Source organism: Hyperolius riggenbachi, chromosome 6 (assembly GCF_040937935.1).
Source record: "Hyperolius riggenbachi isolate aHypRig1 chromosome 6, aHypRig1.pri, whole genome shotgun sequence".
Classification (NCBI taxonomy): domain Eukaryota; kingdom Metazoa; phylum Chordata; class Amphibia; order Anura; family Hyperoliidae; genus Hyperolius; species Hyperolius riggenbachi.
In genome coordinates this window covers 10365644-10380947 of record NC_090651.1, presented here as the reverse complement: position 1 = coordinate 10380947, position 15304 = coordinate 10365644, and the positions used below count along the sequence as shown (strand labels likewise).

Below are 15304 nucleotides of genomic sequence, written 5' to 3'. Positions count from 1 at the left end.
GTTTTCCAGCACGTTTTGGTAGTTTGCGCGTACCGTGACCACCCGTGCTGAGGTAGTTACCCTGCTCCTGGTTCTGTTTGTGGATTGCGTTCATCTCTGCGAAGAGATAACGAATCCTTCTGAATCCTGTTTTGTTACTGTTTGTGGATTGCGTTCATCTCTGCGAAGAGATAACGAATCCTTCTGAATCCTGTTCTGTTACCGTTTGTGGATTGCGTTCATCTCTGCGAAGAGATAGCGAATCCTTCTGAGTCCTGTTCCCTGTGTTACTCCATTCCTAGTCAGCGTTCCTGCTTATGTCATATATCGGTTCATTGCCGATATATACATATGTTAGTCAGACGTAACAAATAGTTTCATTGATAGCTGTAATTGTAATACGCTAGGAAAACATACTTATTGTATATTTATCTGTGTTACGTTCTTCTATCTCAATCCTGCTATTTTCTGACTATCCTGTCCTGTCTTTGTGAGGCACGCCATCGCCGCATCGCATTGGCTGCCTCATTCCAGTCTGTCTGGTTTTGGACGCTTGCTGTCGCTAAGTAGCCGCTAGCTAGCAAGCGTTCATTCTGACTACCTGTCCTGATCTCCTCAGTTCTGATTTGTGCGCTCAGCGCTACTTTGCGCTGAGACGTTATATCGAAAGCATTGTTTGTGGCTGTCAGATCTGCACCAGCTCTGTGCGCCACAATCTCCTATTGGAGTCAGTCCTCCCCTCCACTATACTAGGGATAGCCTGTTTCCTGGTGCTGGTGTGTGTACCTCCTCCACGCCAGCTCATGCGTTGCATGCTGACTGTGGAGAATACACCACCAAGCCTTACATATACCAAGACAAACCTCCCCAACACCTCCCTGAATACCTCGTTTATTAAAGGGAAGGTTCAGGGAGGGTGGGTAAAAAATAAAAATCAATTTCCACTTACCTCGGGCTTCCTCCAGCCCGTGGCAGGCAGGAGGTGCCCTCGCCGCCGCTCCGCAGGCTCCCGGTGGTCTCCGGTGGCCGACCCGACCTGGCCAGGCCGGCTGCCAGGTCGGGCTCTTCTGCGTGGGACGCAGAAGTTCCGGGCCTTGGAGCGCAGAAGAGCCCGACCTGGCAGCCGGCCTGGCCAGGTCGGGTCGGCCACCGGAGACCACCGGGAGCCTGTGGAGCGGCGGCGAGGGCACCTCCTGCCTGCCACGGGCTGGAGGAAGCCCCAGGTAAGTGGAAATTGATTTTTATTTTTTACCCACCCTCCCTGAACCTTCCCTTTAACTCTTGGAAGACGGCCGGGGCATTACATAACCCGAAGGGCATAACGAGGTATTCGTAATGCCCGTCGGGCGTATTTAAGGCCGTCTTCCACTCATCACGTCGCCATCCCTGATGCGCACCAGGTTGTATGCCCCACGTAAGTCTAGTTTTGAAAAGATACTGGCATTGGTAATCTGGGCAAAGAGATTGTCTATTAAAGGCAACGGATAGCGATTCTTGATGGTGATCTTGTTTAGACCTCGGTAGTCAATGCAAGGTCTAAGACCACCATCTTTTTTTTGGACGAAGAAAAAACCTGCCCCGGCCGGTGACTGGGAAGGGCGGATGAATCCTTTTGCCAGGTTGTCCTTAATGTATTCCTGCATTGCCAGTTTTTCTGGTCCTGACAAATTATAGAGATGACCTCTCGGGGGCATACAACCAGATCTTAAGTCGATAGGGCAGTCAAAACTCCGATGTGGTGGGAGTTTATCGGCGGACCTGGGACGGAACACATCCGCAAACTCAGAGTATTGCACTGGTACCCCTTTAACCTCTATCTTGGCAGCACAACAGGCAATTTTCCCCAAACAATGATTGTGGCAGTAAGGTGACCAACTGAGTAGCTGACCTGATGCCCAGTCTATCTGTGGGGAGTGGAGCTGTAACCAGGGCATACCGAGGATTACGGTGGAGGTTGCCATGCGCAAAACAAGAAACTGTAAACTCTCTTTGTGTAAAACCCCTATTGTGCATGATAACCTGGGTGTCTGAGAGAGAGGTTGTCTGCACTGTAAAGGAGAATCATCCACTGCGGTAACGACTACTTGTCGGTCTAAATGTTGTAAAGGAACACCCAGCCCCTTCACAAACTCGTAGTCTATAAAATTAGCCGCAGACCCAGAATCTATGAAAGCCTCAGTGTAAACAGTCAAATTCCCCCAAGAAATGGAACACGGGAGAAGTAACCGATTATTCTGATTGAGAAGTAAGCTCTGTGCGTCTAGGGTATTACCTCTAACTACACCTAGACAGCAGCGTTTCCTGATTTCTTGGGGCAATTTTGAGCAATATGACCCTGCTCTGCGCAATATAAACAAAGATTTTCTGCCCTTCTGCGCTCTTTCTCGGCCCGAGTCAACCGAGAATGTCCGATTTGCATCAGCTCGTCAGTAGGAGGGGTAGGTGACGAGGATGCAAAAGAGAGAGCTCTTACTGCATTCTTGCCCCTCGACTGACGCTGATAGCGTAACCTGCGGTCCGCTCATATCGCCAAGGAAATGGCGTCGTCAACGGACTTTGGTTCAGGGTGCCCTAGCATTAGTTCAGAGACCGCGTCTGACAGGCCTGAGAGGAAGCAGTCTAATAAGGCGTAAGACCCCCACCTAGATGACACAGCCCACTTTCGGAACTCTGCCGCATAAACCTCAACCGTGTCTCGACCCTGCCTGAGAGTTTTGAGCTTCCTCTCGGCAGTGATTGAAGCATCCGGATCATCATAAATTGCATGGCTCCCAACTGTCCCTTTTTTGGAGGGACAGTCCCTTTTTGGGAGCCCTGTCCCTCTGTCCCTCTTTCACCCTCATTTGTCCCTCTTTCAGGACTTTGTCCCTCTTTCTATGTAAATATATATATTTCTATACTAAAAATGTGTTTGATTGACTCTAAACTTTATTCCCGACCTTTAAATTGATAGAATACTAATATTAAAATGTTACTATGAAGTAAAATGAACCAGGATAGAAAGGAGCAATGTGGTTTGAATTAGAAAACAACATATTTTTCTTATGGAATCTTTATGGTATGCATGACTAGAGGCGTAGTGAGGGTGTGGCCAGGGTTGTGGCAGGGGCGTGGCTTAAGTGTCCCTTTTTCTCATCTCAAAAAGTTGGGAGGTATGAAATTATAGCCATTGCTTTGAAAAATTCCTCCACTGACGTCAGTGCTGTATCCTCGGGTGCAAGACCATATGCCCAGGTTTGTGAGTCCCCGGACAATAAGGTCCTAATAAAGGTTACCCTTTGCTGCTCAGAACCTGACTGAGTAGGCCGTAACTCAAAATAAGATAAAACTCGGTTGCGGAAGTTCTGGAAATCAGATCTTTGCCCTGAAAACTTTTCGGGCACTGGCATACGGAGATCTGTGACCGGAGGGGATTTCACTGTGGCCACAGTCGTCTGCAAGACCCGTACAGACCCAGCCAATTGGTTGATCTGAGTCTGTTGCGAATTAACCACCTCAATGAGATTATTAAGTGAGGTAGTTAGAGTCTCGATCTGACTGCGTAATGTATCCATTCTAGTGGTCTGCTGTTCTGTAATGATCGGTGTTAGTAAGCAGAGAGTATCTGATTATTGGCGATCTGCAATATCACCAACAATGCAGATATCACCTGATTATTGATGATCTGCAGAATCACTGATAATGCAAGTGTAACTAACCTCTGGATACTGTAGCAGAAGGAATAACAATCAACATATGCAATATACAAGACTGTGGAAATATCCACCACACTGCGATTCCTCAGAGGTGTGGTTACCTCTGAATGGGAACCCCGTGTGTGAGATCCTCGGCCCAGGTGAAGATTGGGATCTCAGCACCTGGCAGTAATCGTCTGCTAGGGCAGGCGTCTCGGAGAGGCAAGCCTCAGAGAAATCCCACCAGTGGGCAGTGGCGGCGCCATGCTGGGGCTTACCCAGGCTTAAGCCCCAGCTGGCAGCTCATTAGCCCCCCTCAAAGCCCCCCCGCCGCCGCCGGCTGTGTCCGACCCGACCTGGCTCAGCTGCACTGCAGTGAGCGAGGGCTGCCTGAAGTCTGGGAGGAGGGCGACTGGGCAAGAGCTTGGGCTGGCACCCACCCCAGCAGCGATCCCACGGACCCACCCACCCTGGCTGGCCGGCCGGCCGGCCGACATCTGTCCTGGGCCGGGCCGGGCGCAGGCTCAGCTGAGTGAGTCATGCAGAGCGCGGCCCGCCCCAGGGGTAACGTCGTGGTGGGTGGCAACTCGCCGGCGCCGTGTAGTATAGCGGCGCCGCGTTATAAAAGTGTCTGCGTCACAGACAGACTCTCTCTGCGGGGTGGCCGGGCTAGTCACGCTGCCTGTCACTGTGTGTCACACTGACACAGACACGCCACCGACACACGGACAGGACAGCGGCAGCGGGGCTGGACTCTCTGGACCCTCTGGACCTCACCTGGCTGACACACTGACACAGCCAGGCTAGCCAGGCAGCAGCCAGCAGGAGCAGGAGGACTCGGAACTCCGCGACAACTCCAGGTGGGTGCGGTGGGCGGTGGCTCCTCTCCCAGAGTCCCAGTCAACTGCCAAATTGTCTCTTTCTGCCGCAGCCCCCCCAGGCCTCCTGAGCCTAGCACCAGCAGCACCACCACCAACAACCCCCAGGCCCCAGGCCTGACTCTGGGGCCCCAGTCCACCAGCCAGGCCTGAGCTGCCCTTGGGCCCCCCATCCCACCACCACCAGCCAGGCCTGAGGTGCCCTGGGCCCCCCATCCCACCACCACCAGCCAGGCCTGAGGCCTTCCCACCAGGCCTGAGCTGCCCTGGTACCCCCATCCCACCACCACCAGCCAGGCCTGAGGTGCCCTGGGCCCCCCATCCCACCACCACCAACCAGGCCTGAGGCCTTCCCACCAGGCCTGAGCTGCCCTGGGCCCCCCATCCCACCACCACCAGCCAGGCCTGAGGTGCCCTGGGCCCCCCATCCCACCACCACCAGCCAGGCCTGAGGCCTTCCCGCCAGGCCTGAGCTGCCCTGGGCCCCCCATCCCACCACCACCAGCCAGGCCTGAGGTGCCCTGGGCCCCCCATCCCACCACCACCAGCCAGGCCTGAGGCCTTCCCACCAGGCCTGAGCTGCCCTGGGACCCCAATCCCACCACCACCAGCCAGGCCTGAGCTGCCCTGGCCCCCCCATCCCACCAGCCAGGCCTGAGGCCTTCCCGCCAGGCCTGAGCTGCCCTGGGGCCCCCAGCCCACCATCACTAGCCTGACTACATATACTGGGGACACTGGCTGTCTGTCATTATGTGCATTAACTGGTGAAACGCTGTCTCTCATTACATGCATTTACTAGGGAAACGCTGTCTGTCATTATGTGCATTAACTGGTGAAAAGCTGTCTCTTATGTGCATTTAATGGGGAAACTCTGTCTGTCATTACGTACATTAACTGGCGAAAAGCTGTCTCTTTATGTGCATTTACTGCAGAAACGCTGTCTGTCATTACGTGCATTTACTGGTGAAAAGCTCTCTTATGTGCATTTAATGGGGAAACGCTGTCTGTTATTACGTGCATTTACTGGTGAAAAGCTGTCTGTCATTACGTGCGTTAGCTGGTGTAAAGCTGTCTCTTATGTGCATTTACTGGTGAAAAGCTGTCTCTTATGGGCATTAACTGGTGAAAGGCTGTCTGTCATTATGTGCATTAACTGGTGAAAAGCTGTCTCTTATGTGCATTTACTGGGGAAATGCTGTCTGTCATTATGTGCATTAACTGGTGAAAAGCTGTCCCTTATGTGCATTTACTGGGGAAACGCAGTCTATCATTATGTGCATTAACTGGTGAAAAGCTGTCCCTTATGTGCATTTACTGCGGAAACGCAGTCTATCATTATGTGAATTAACTGGTGAAAAGCTGTCTCTTATGTGCATTTAATGGGGAAACGCTGTCTGTCATTATGTGCGTTTACTTCATTTTTTTTTCCATGTAACTACGTTAGCTGGTACAACTACATTACAGTTAGCCCCGCCCACATGACATCATGACCACGCCCAATTTCCCCCCCCCCCCCCAAGCCCGGCCTGCCAGCCCTCGTGCCCCCTTTGAGCCCCCCCCAAAAATCTAAAGCTGGAGCCGCCACTGCCAGTGGGAGACGTTCCACTGGGGAAAAGAGAAAGGTCAGACAGGCAGAGGTTCGGCAACAGAGAGACGGTAGCAGTACAAGAACAGAAGGCTGATTCAGAGTCCGTTAAACAGGCAGGGTCGGCAACTAAGAATCAGATAGGCAAAGGTACAAAATCGAGAAGAGGAGAGAGTAGTCAGGGATAGCCAGAGTCAAAACACAGATAAATATGCAATACAATCCTAGACTGAGGTGTGATGTCCTTGATATCAACACTAGGGAACTGAGCTAAGGTCTGAGCGTTTACACCTAAGTATTCACGACAGCAGACAGTGAGCAAATTACATCTGTGGGCTTAAATGCTGAAGCCCAGTTCCACCAGCCCGCCCAGGGGGCTGGAGCTCAAGACAGCATGTGATTGGCTGGCTAAGGTCAGCTGATCGCCGGATCAGCTGACCTGTCTCCTCAGGGAATAAAGATCCTGCCGCCTCGCGCGTGTGCGCATGACCCTCTGCCTCTGGATCACTGAGAGGCCAGGTCCCTGGTCAGCGCACGCCCGCACGCGGAAGCCCGCCGGCTGAGCAGTGGGACCCGCCGCCATCCTGTCAGCAGTGGCCGCGCCCGCCCTGCTCTGCGCCGGCGGCTCTGTGGTCATTTCGGAAACCGCCGGCTGGGATGCGGAGGCCGCCGCCACGCTGCCATGCGCGGCGGTGGCTCCGCTATTGCTTACAGTACCCCATGTTTGTTTCTTACTTTGTATGGCGCCACGGAATATGTTGGCGCTTTATAAATCAATAATAATAATAGTTACATAGATCCATACTTCCCAAGTTTTTGAGATGAGAAAGAGGGACACTTAAGCCACACCCCTGATCACGCCCCCATCACACCTCTAGTCACACATACCATAAAAATTTCATAAGAAAAATATGTTGTTTTATAATTCAAACCACACTGGTCCTTTCTATCCTGGTTCATTTTCCTTCATATTAACATTTTAAAATTAGTAATATTTCAATTTAAAGGATGGGAATAAAGTTTAGAGCCAAACACATTTTTTAGTAGATAAATATATATATTTAGCTAGAAAGAGGGGCAAAGTCCTGAAAGAGGGACAAATGAGGAGGAAAGAGGGACAGGGCTCCCAAAGAGGGACAGTTGGGCGCTCTGGATCTGTACATCAGTCCTGAAATAGGCATAGTCCCCAACCGTCCCGTTTTCGTCGGGACTGGCACGATTTGGGAGGGCTCTCCCACTATCCCGCTATGACCCCCCAGTGTCCCGGCTGGCTGGGGGGTCAGACGCAGGGGCGGACTGTTTGCGCAGGAAGGAAGGCAGCCAGTGAAAGGGAGCTGGTGGCAAAGCGGCGGAGAAGGGGGGAAGTCTCCCCCCCCCCCCTTCCCTCACCTTGGTGCTCCCTTTCCTGGCTCTCCCTTCCGGATTAATGTGTCTCTCTCCAATGGCGCAGAGGCTGACAGCGGGTGGGGAGGACTTACCGCTGTTACGCAGCCGCTGGAGAGAGCTGTGATCTGTGCGCCGCAAGTCTGGTCTACTCAAGACTAGTGGCGCACAGATCACAGCTCCCTCTGCCGGCTGGAAGGACATCGGTAAGTCCTCTCCGCCCGCTGTCACTCTGCCGCTGAGCCATCGGAGGAGACACATTGATCCGGAATGGAGAGCCAGGAAAGGGAGCACCAAGGTGAGGGAAGGGGGGGGGGGTGGAGAGAGACTTCCCCCCTTCTCCGCCACTTTGCCACCAGCTCCCTTTCACTGGCTGCCTCCCTTCCTGGGGGCACCTATACACCTGGCCATACTGGGGGCACCTATACACCTGGCTATATATACTGGGGGCACCTATACACCTGGCTACATATACTGGGGAGACCTATACACCTGGCTGCATATACTGGGGAGACCTATACACCTGGCTGCGTATACTGGGGGCAGCTATACACCTGGCTGCATATACTGGGGGCACCTATACACCTGGCTGCATATACTGGGGAGACCTATACACCTAGCTGCATATACTGGGGAGACCTATACACCTGGCTGCATATACTGGGGAGACCTATACACCTAGCTACATATACTGGGGGGACCTATACACCTGGCTGCATATACTGGGGAGACCTATACGCCTGGCTGCATATACTGGGGAGACCTATACACCTGGCTGCATATACTGGAGACACCTATACACCTGGCTGCATATACTGGGGGCACCTATACACCTGGCTGCTTATACTGTGGAGACCTATACACCTGGCTGCATATACTGGGGAGACCTATACACCTGGCTGCAAATACTGGGGACACCTATACACCTGGCTGCATATACTGGGGAGACCTATACACCTGGCTACATATACTGGGGAGACCTATACACCTGGCTGCATATACTGGGGAGACATATACACCTGGTTGCGTATACTGGGGGCAGTTATACACCTGGCTGCATATACTGGGGGCACCTATACACCTGGCTGCATATACTGGGGGCACCTATACACCTGGCTGCATATACTGGGGAGACCTATACACCTAGCTGCATATACTGGGGAGACCTATAAACCTAGCTACATATACTGGGGGGACCTATACACCTGGCTGCATATACTGGAGAGACCTATACGCCTGGCTGCATATACTGGGGAGACCTATACGCCTGGCTGCATATACTGGGGGCACCTATACACCTGGCTGCATATACTGGGGAGACCTATACACCTGGCTGCATATACTGGGGGCACCTATACACCTGGCTGCATATACTGGGGAGACCTATACACCTGGCTGCATATACTGGGGGCACCTATACACCTGGCTGCTTATACTGTGGAGACCTATACACCTGGCTGCATATACTGGGGAGACCTATACACCTGGCTGCATATACTGGGGACACCTATACACCTGGCTGCATATACTGGGGAGACCTATACACCTGGCTACATATACTGGGGACACCTATACACCTGGCTATACTGGGGGCACCTATACACCTAGCTACATATACTGGGGAGACCTATACACCTGGCTGCATATACTGGGGAGACCTATACACCTAGCTACATATACTGGGGACACCTATACACCTGGCTGCATATACTGGGGAGACCTATACACCTAGCTACATATACTGGGGGCACCTATACACCTGGCTGCATATACTGCGGAGACCTATACACCTGGCTGCATATCTGGGGAGACCTATACACCTGGCTGCATATACTGGGGAGATACTTTAAATTGATATATTACTAATTTTAAAATGTTAATATGAAGGAGAATGAACCAGGATAGAAAGGACCAGTGTGGTTTGAATTATAAAACCACATATTTTTCTTAGGAAATCTTTATGGTATGCGTGACTAGGTGTGTGACGGGGCGTGATAAGGGGTGTGGCAGGGGCGTGGCTTAAGTGTCCCTCTTTCTCATCTCAAAATGTTGGGAGGTATGAATAGGGACAGATAAGGAAGACAGGGAGGGATTTGTGCAGGACTGAACTGTATGTGCAGCTGTGGGCCTCCCTCATCCAGGTACACATGATTATATATACACTGTATACTCCTCCAGTGACACAGGCAGGAAACACGCCCAGTGACCTCCAGCTGCTGTCAGTGTCAGGGACAGGGTTGGTAAGGACCACGTGACTGGCCTCGGCAAGATGGCGGCGGGGAGGAGACAGAGGCGCAGAGCGGGCTGTACCTCTAGCGCTGAAGCTCCTCCCCCGTGACATCACCGCACCCGCAGTTCACTCCTGAAGGCGGCCTATCCGCGGCGAGGGGGCGTGTCCGAGGCTGAAGGGCGTGTGGAGCTCCAGCGGCTGCTTCCTGCGCTTTGCGGTTCCCGAGATTCGCTGCTGGGAGAGCGGATGGGGGCCCGGGAGGAGGAGGAGCATGACTGGCACTGACCATCCGGACTGGACTAAAGGTGAGGAGGGCGGGGCCAGGATACCAGGCTGTGCTACAGGGGGACACGTGCTGGGGGTGACTATAGGGGAGGGGACACATGTCAGTATAGGGGGTACATAGTGTCTGTGTGCTGGGGGTGACTATAGGGGAGACACAGCCCGGATATTATTATTATTATGTATTTATATAGCACTGACATCTTCTGCAGCACATTACAGAGTACATAGTCATGTCACTGACTGTCCTTGGAGGAGCTTACAATCTAATCCTACCATAGTCATAGTCTAATGTCCTACCATATTATTATTATGTATTTATATAGCACTGACATCTTCTGCAGCACATTACAGAGTACATAGTCATGTCACTGACTGTCCCCAGAGGAGCTCACACTCTAATCCTACCATAGTCATAGTGTAATGTCCTACCATATTATTATTATGTATTTATATAGCACTGACATCTCCTGCAGCACATTACAGAGTGCATAGTCATGTGACTGACTGTCCCTCAGAGGAGCTCACACTCTAATCCTACCATAGTCATAGTCTAATGTCCTACCATATTATTATTATGTATTTATATAGACCTGACATCTTCTGCAGCACATTACAGAGTACATAGTCATGTCACTGACTGTCCTCAGAGGAGCTCACACTCTAATCCTACCATAGCCATAGTCTAATGTCCTACCATATTATTATTATGTATTTATATAGCACTGACATCTTCTGCAGCACATTACAGAGTACATAGTCATGTCACTTACTGTCCTCAGAGGAGCTCACAATCTAATCCCTACCATAGTCATAGTCTAATGTCCTACCATATTATTATTATGTATTTATATAGCACTGACATATCCTGCAGCACATTACAGAGTACATAGTCATGTCACTGACTGTCCCTCAGAGGAGCTCACAATCTAATCCCACCATAGTTATATGTCGTATGTATGTATGTATCGTGTAGTGTATGTGTCCTCGTCTAGGGCCAATTTAGGGGGGAGATGTGTGAGGAAGCCGGAGTGCCTGGAGGAAACCCACACAGACACGGGGAGAACATACAGACTCTGTGCAGATAGTGCCCTGGCTAGGATTTGAACCGTGTACCCAGCGCTGCAAGGCGAGAGCGCTAACCACTACACCACCGTGCTGCCGTAGTAACTTCAGCTCCATCTTCTGACTGCGCTGAAGTTACTCACTGAGCAGCTATGGCCGTAATTCCTATTACGGCCTATGGTGGCGCCGGCTGCGCCCAAATCTCCTGCGCTGGAATAGCAGTATTCGGGTTAAACAACCAGCAAGCAAGAAAATACTTTTGACAGTACTTTTGCACCTACTTTTTGGTACTTTTTCAATGCCCAAATCCTGAAAAGATATTTTAACCTCCCTGGCGGTAACCTAGAGTCCGACTCGGGGTGGCAAGAAGCCGGGAGCGGTAATCCCGAGCCTGACTAGGAGTAGGCGTCGGGAGGTCTATGCAGAGCCTGAAGCGCAGCGGGCATTGCAACGCACCTCTCACGGGATCCAGATGCCGGGAGCCATTCTCCTTCCGGACCACGGAGGTGCTAGATCCCTAGGGTGAGATCACAGTTTGTTGTCCTGACGACACAGTAGTCTTACTACAGAGGTACAGATGGAGAATTGCAGCGCTGTATCCTAGGCAGGTGAGTATGTGCAGGGCTGCTGCAGATCTCTCTATCCCGTGTGATCCCCACCCCAGTTTTAGGGTCTAAAAACATGTGAAAAAATTGCATCACTTTTAGGCCCTAAAATCCGGAAATAATCATAACACCAGGGGGATTAAAGAGAGGATGATAAATTATCTCCTAGAGCATACATGTCAAACTCCGGCCTGTGGGCCCGATCTAGCCCTCAGAGCCATTACATTTGGCCCTCAAGTGGTTTCCTCACTTTGCATTATGTATGGCCCACTCTAGACCACCAGGTAAGCTATATTGCAGGTGAAGCCCTCGATCACCAGGGAAGCCATGTGGGGGAGGTAGGGTGAAAGCACTAAACACTAGGGAACTGTGTAGGGGAGGATGGGGGCCTCAAGACACCAGGGAACTGTATAGGGGAGGGGCCTCTAGTCACCAGGGAACTGTATAGGAGTTGGAGGGGGGCCATTAGACACCTGGGAACTTTATAAGGAAGGAAGGTGGCCAGAAGAGATTGAGGTTGGACCGCAATGGGCAGCACGGTGACGTAGTGTTTAGCGCTCTCACCTTGCAACGCTGGGTCCAAAGTTCGAATCTCAGCCAGGTCAACATCTGCAACCAGTTTGTATGTTCTCCCCGTGTCTGCGTGGGTTTCCTCCGGGCACTCCGATTTCCTCCCAAAAACCTACAGATAAGTTCATTGGCTTCCCCCTAAAATTGGCCCTAGACTATGATACATGCACTACACGATACATACATAGATATATGATATGGTAGGGACTAGATTGTGAGCTCCTCTGAGGGACTGTAAGTGGCAATACAATATACTCTGTACAGCGCTGCGTAATATGTCGGCGCTATATAAATACTTAAAATAAATAAACTAGGTTCTTATGTACAATTTTGGCCCACTTTATATTTGAGTTTGGCACCCCTGTCCTAGAAGAAAACTTAGAAGAAAAACGGATTTGAGGGAAGCGTACTACGATGTAAAGTGTGTAAGTGACATATAGCACGGATGGTATGGAATGTACTGTGATAAGGTAAACATTATTTACATGGCTCCTCCCACTGTTCTGAAGGTATATGTTATGCAATGTAAGTAGTAAAGTTATATAATTTCTCCCTACTAATTACCTTGAGTGTTAAAATAGCTTGTAGTGCAGCCAGCGCATGAGTCGCTGGGCGCTTTCTATCAACAACAAAGGTCCATGATGGGACCGGCAATTGTTTCAGCACCATGCCAGGTCCTCTTCATGAAGACAGGATAACCATAGCCCCTATATACACAGCATTGAGCGCAAACGCACTGAAAATGCTGCATGTCCTGCAATTGCGATAACCTCTAATCGCAATCGCACTAGTGGACTCCCCACAACTCACTTTCATTGGCAAAGCGTTTTTGGGAATCGCCGGCGATCCAAAAATGCTGCCAGAAACGTTCTAGTGAGCCCCAGCCCCAATGGCTAATACACATGTCCAAACAATTCGCCCAACTATTTTCTAAACTTGTCTGTTGGACGATAGTTGGATGTGTGTGTACGGCTGGCAAAAAAAAACAGACGACCAACTGATAGCAGGTTGTTTGCCAGATCCAAGCGGAGGATCAATCTGACCAACTATCATGCAGGTTGGAACATGTGTACAAGTCTTTTGAATAACTTTGTTGTTTTTGAATGCAGGCAGTTTATGCAGTTTGTCTTTTTGGCTTGCATGCATTGTATTTGTTAGCTGGTTGTTTAGTTAGTTGGCGTGTGCGTACTTGTCATGTAAACAGCTTGTTGTGCGGTTGGTTGTACGTTATGTTGGACGTGTGTATGACCCTTCCTACTTTGTGTGCTGGCTTCACTTGAAATGTTTGGATGACTGGACTGGAGATAAGATTCCATTATCCTTTGGCCAAGCACCTTGGTACAGCTCCCAGCCTATCCCTATTGCAATGTTGCTGTGCCTTAGGGCGTGATAGGGAGATGAAGGGGATGAACCCAGGGTTAGTGTAGTGGGGAGAAGAAGCAGCCCTAGAATGCTTTGCGGTATCTGTTATGCGTCCTGCCAGCCTCCTTAGGAGCTTGGGAATAACAGCCTTGCTGTTCAGCAAACATCAAAGTAAGAGAGATTTTTAACTTCACTATTGCCTTTTTGGCTTCCTTCTAAACTGTTTAACACAGGAAAATAGAGGTTTAAATTAGCTTTTGCAGCCTGACAGTTATTCTTTAAAACGAACCTGAGCCAAAGCTTGGGTTCAAAAACAGTTACTTGCCATGAAGAGAGGGGGAAGCCTCAGCATCCTATTGAGGTTTCCCTTGGAATGGTCAGTGTAATGCTCCTCTGCCAAGTTAAAGGGTTTTGAAGGAGGGGTGTCCCCTGCATCTTGTCTGCACAAAGCAGAAGTACTGGACAAACCCGACATTGAAGATCAGCAGCACCCCCGGGAGGTCGTCTTCTGTCGCAGGGGTCTCATTACAGAAGATGAAGGAGCAGACAAGCTGTACACCCTCCTGACCTCTCTGTGTGTTACTGGCCGGGGCTGGAGACTCTATTAAGACAAAGAAGCAGACCAGCTATACACCCTCTCACCTCTCAAGATACAGGGGACACCCCTCATTCAAAACACTTTAACTTGGCAACAGAGCATTACACTGTCACGGGACCTGGTGTAATGGAAAACCAGGACTTTCAGCTTTTCAAAAAGGGTTAATTCTTGGTAGTGGAGCAAACAGAACTTAAAGCGGATCCGAGATGAAAAACTAACTATAACCAGTAACTTGTCTATATATCTTAACTAAAGTTTAGATAGTTTACATAGCAAATCTAGCTGCAAACAGCTTCAATAGAATATGATTATTTCTTCCTGTGATACTACAGCAGCCATGTTGTTTGTAAACATTACACAGAGGCAAAAGCGTATCTGCATCTTCAGCACTCAGCCTAATCCCCCCGCCTCCCCTCTGCCTCTGAAATCTCTAGCTAGTAACACCTCCCCCTCCTCCTGCCCAGACTGAGCTCCCATAAGCCCTTGCTACTGCCAAGGCTCGCTGAAAAACTGTGGGCGAGGCTTGTTTAGTTTATAGGGAATTAGAGTATTAAAACAAAAACAAAAAAGTATTTGGCTTGAGGAATGCCCTATAAACAATAGGAAAGGAACACAATTATGCAATGAGTAAAAGTTCATCTCGGATCCACTTTAAACAAGAAACTGCCAAACTCTTCAGACGGTATAATACGTAAGTACCGACATTTCTTATACATTAAAGGGAAAATCCAAGGAACTAAATGAAAAAGAAATCCACATACCTGGGGCATTCCTCCAGCCCCCGGCAGCCGTCCTGTGCCCGCACCGCAGTTCCGTTAGCTCACGGTCCCCTCCTCGCCAGGTCGGCATCTTCCTGTGCTCCAGTGTGCAGCTCACGGAGTCGCACTGACGTCATCCGGGCTGTTCTCTGCAGGCATAAAAGGCATCTTGAACCGGGGGGACCCAGGGCCATTGGCAGTGATCGGAGCTGCGGCGAGGGCACAGGACAGTTGGCAGGGGCTGGAGGAAGCCCCAAGTAAGTGAATTTTTTTATTTTTAATCTTCTTGGATGTGTCCTTTAAATGTTCAGTTTGATGAAAACTTTGAATCAAAT

The 15304-nt window shown here is 50.4% G+C and overlaps 1 protein-coding gene across 1 annotated transcript in view; it reads left to right on the top strand.

The window, feature by feature from the left end:
* The first annotated feature begins 9905 nt into the window (after window positions 1-9905).
* MFN2 (mitofusin 2) overlaps window positions 9906-15304 on the top strand; it is a 53227-nt gene continuing 47828 nt past the window's right edge. The window contains exon 1 of the mRNA XM_068242389.1: window positions 9906-10034. The gene's annotated coding sequence lies outside the window, so the exon portion shown is untranslated. The remainder of the gene's footprint in view (window positions 10035-15304) is intronic.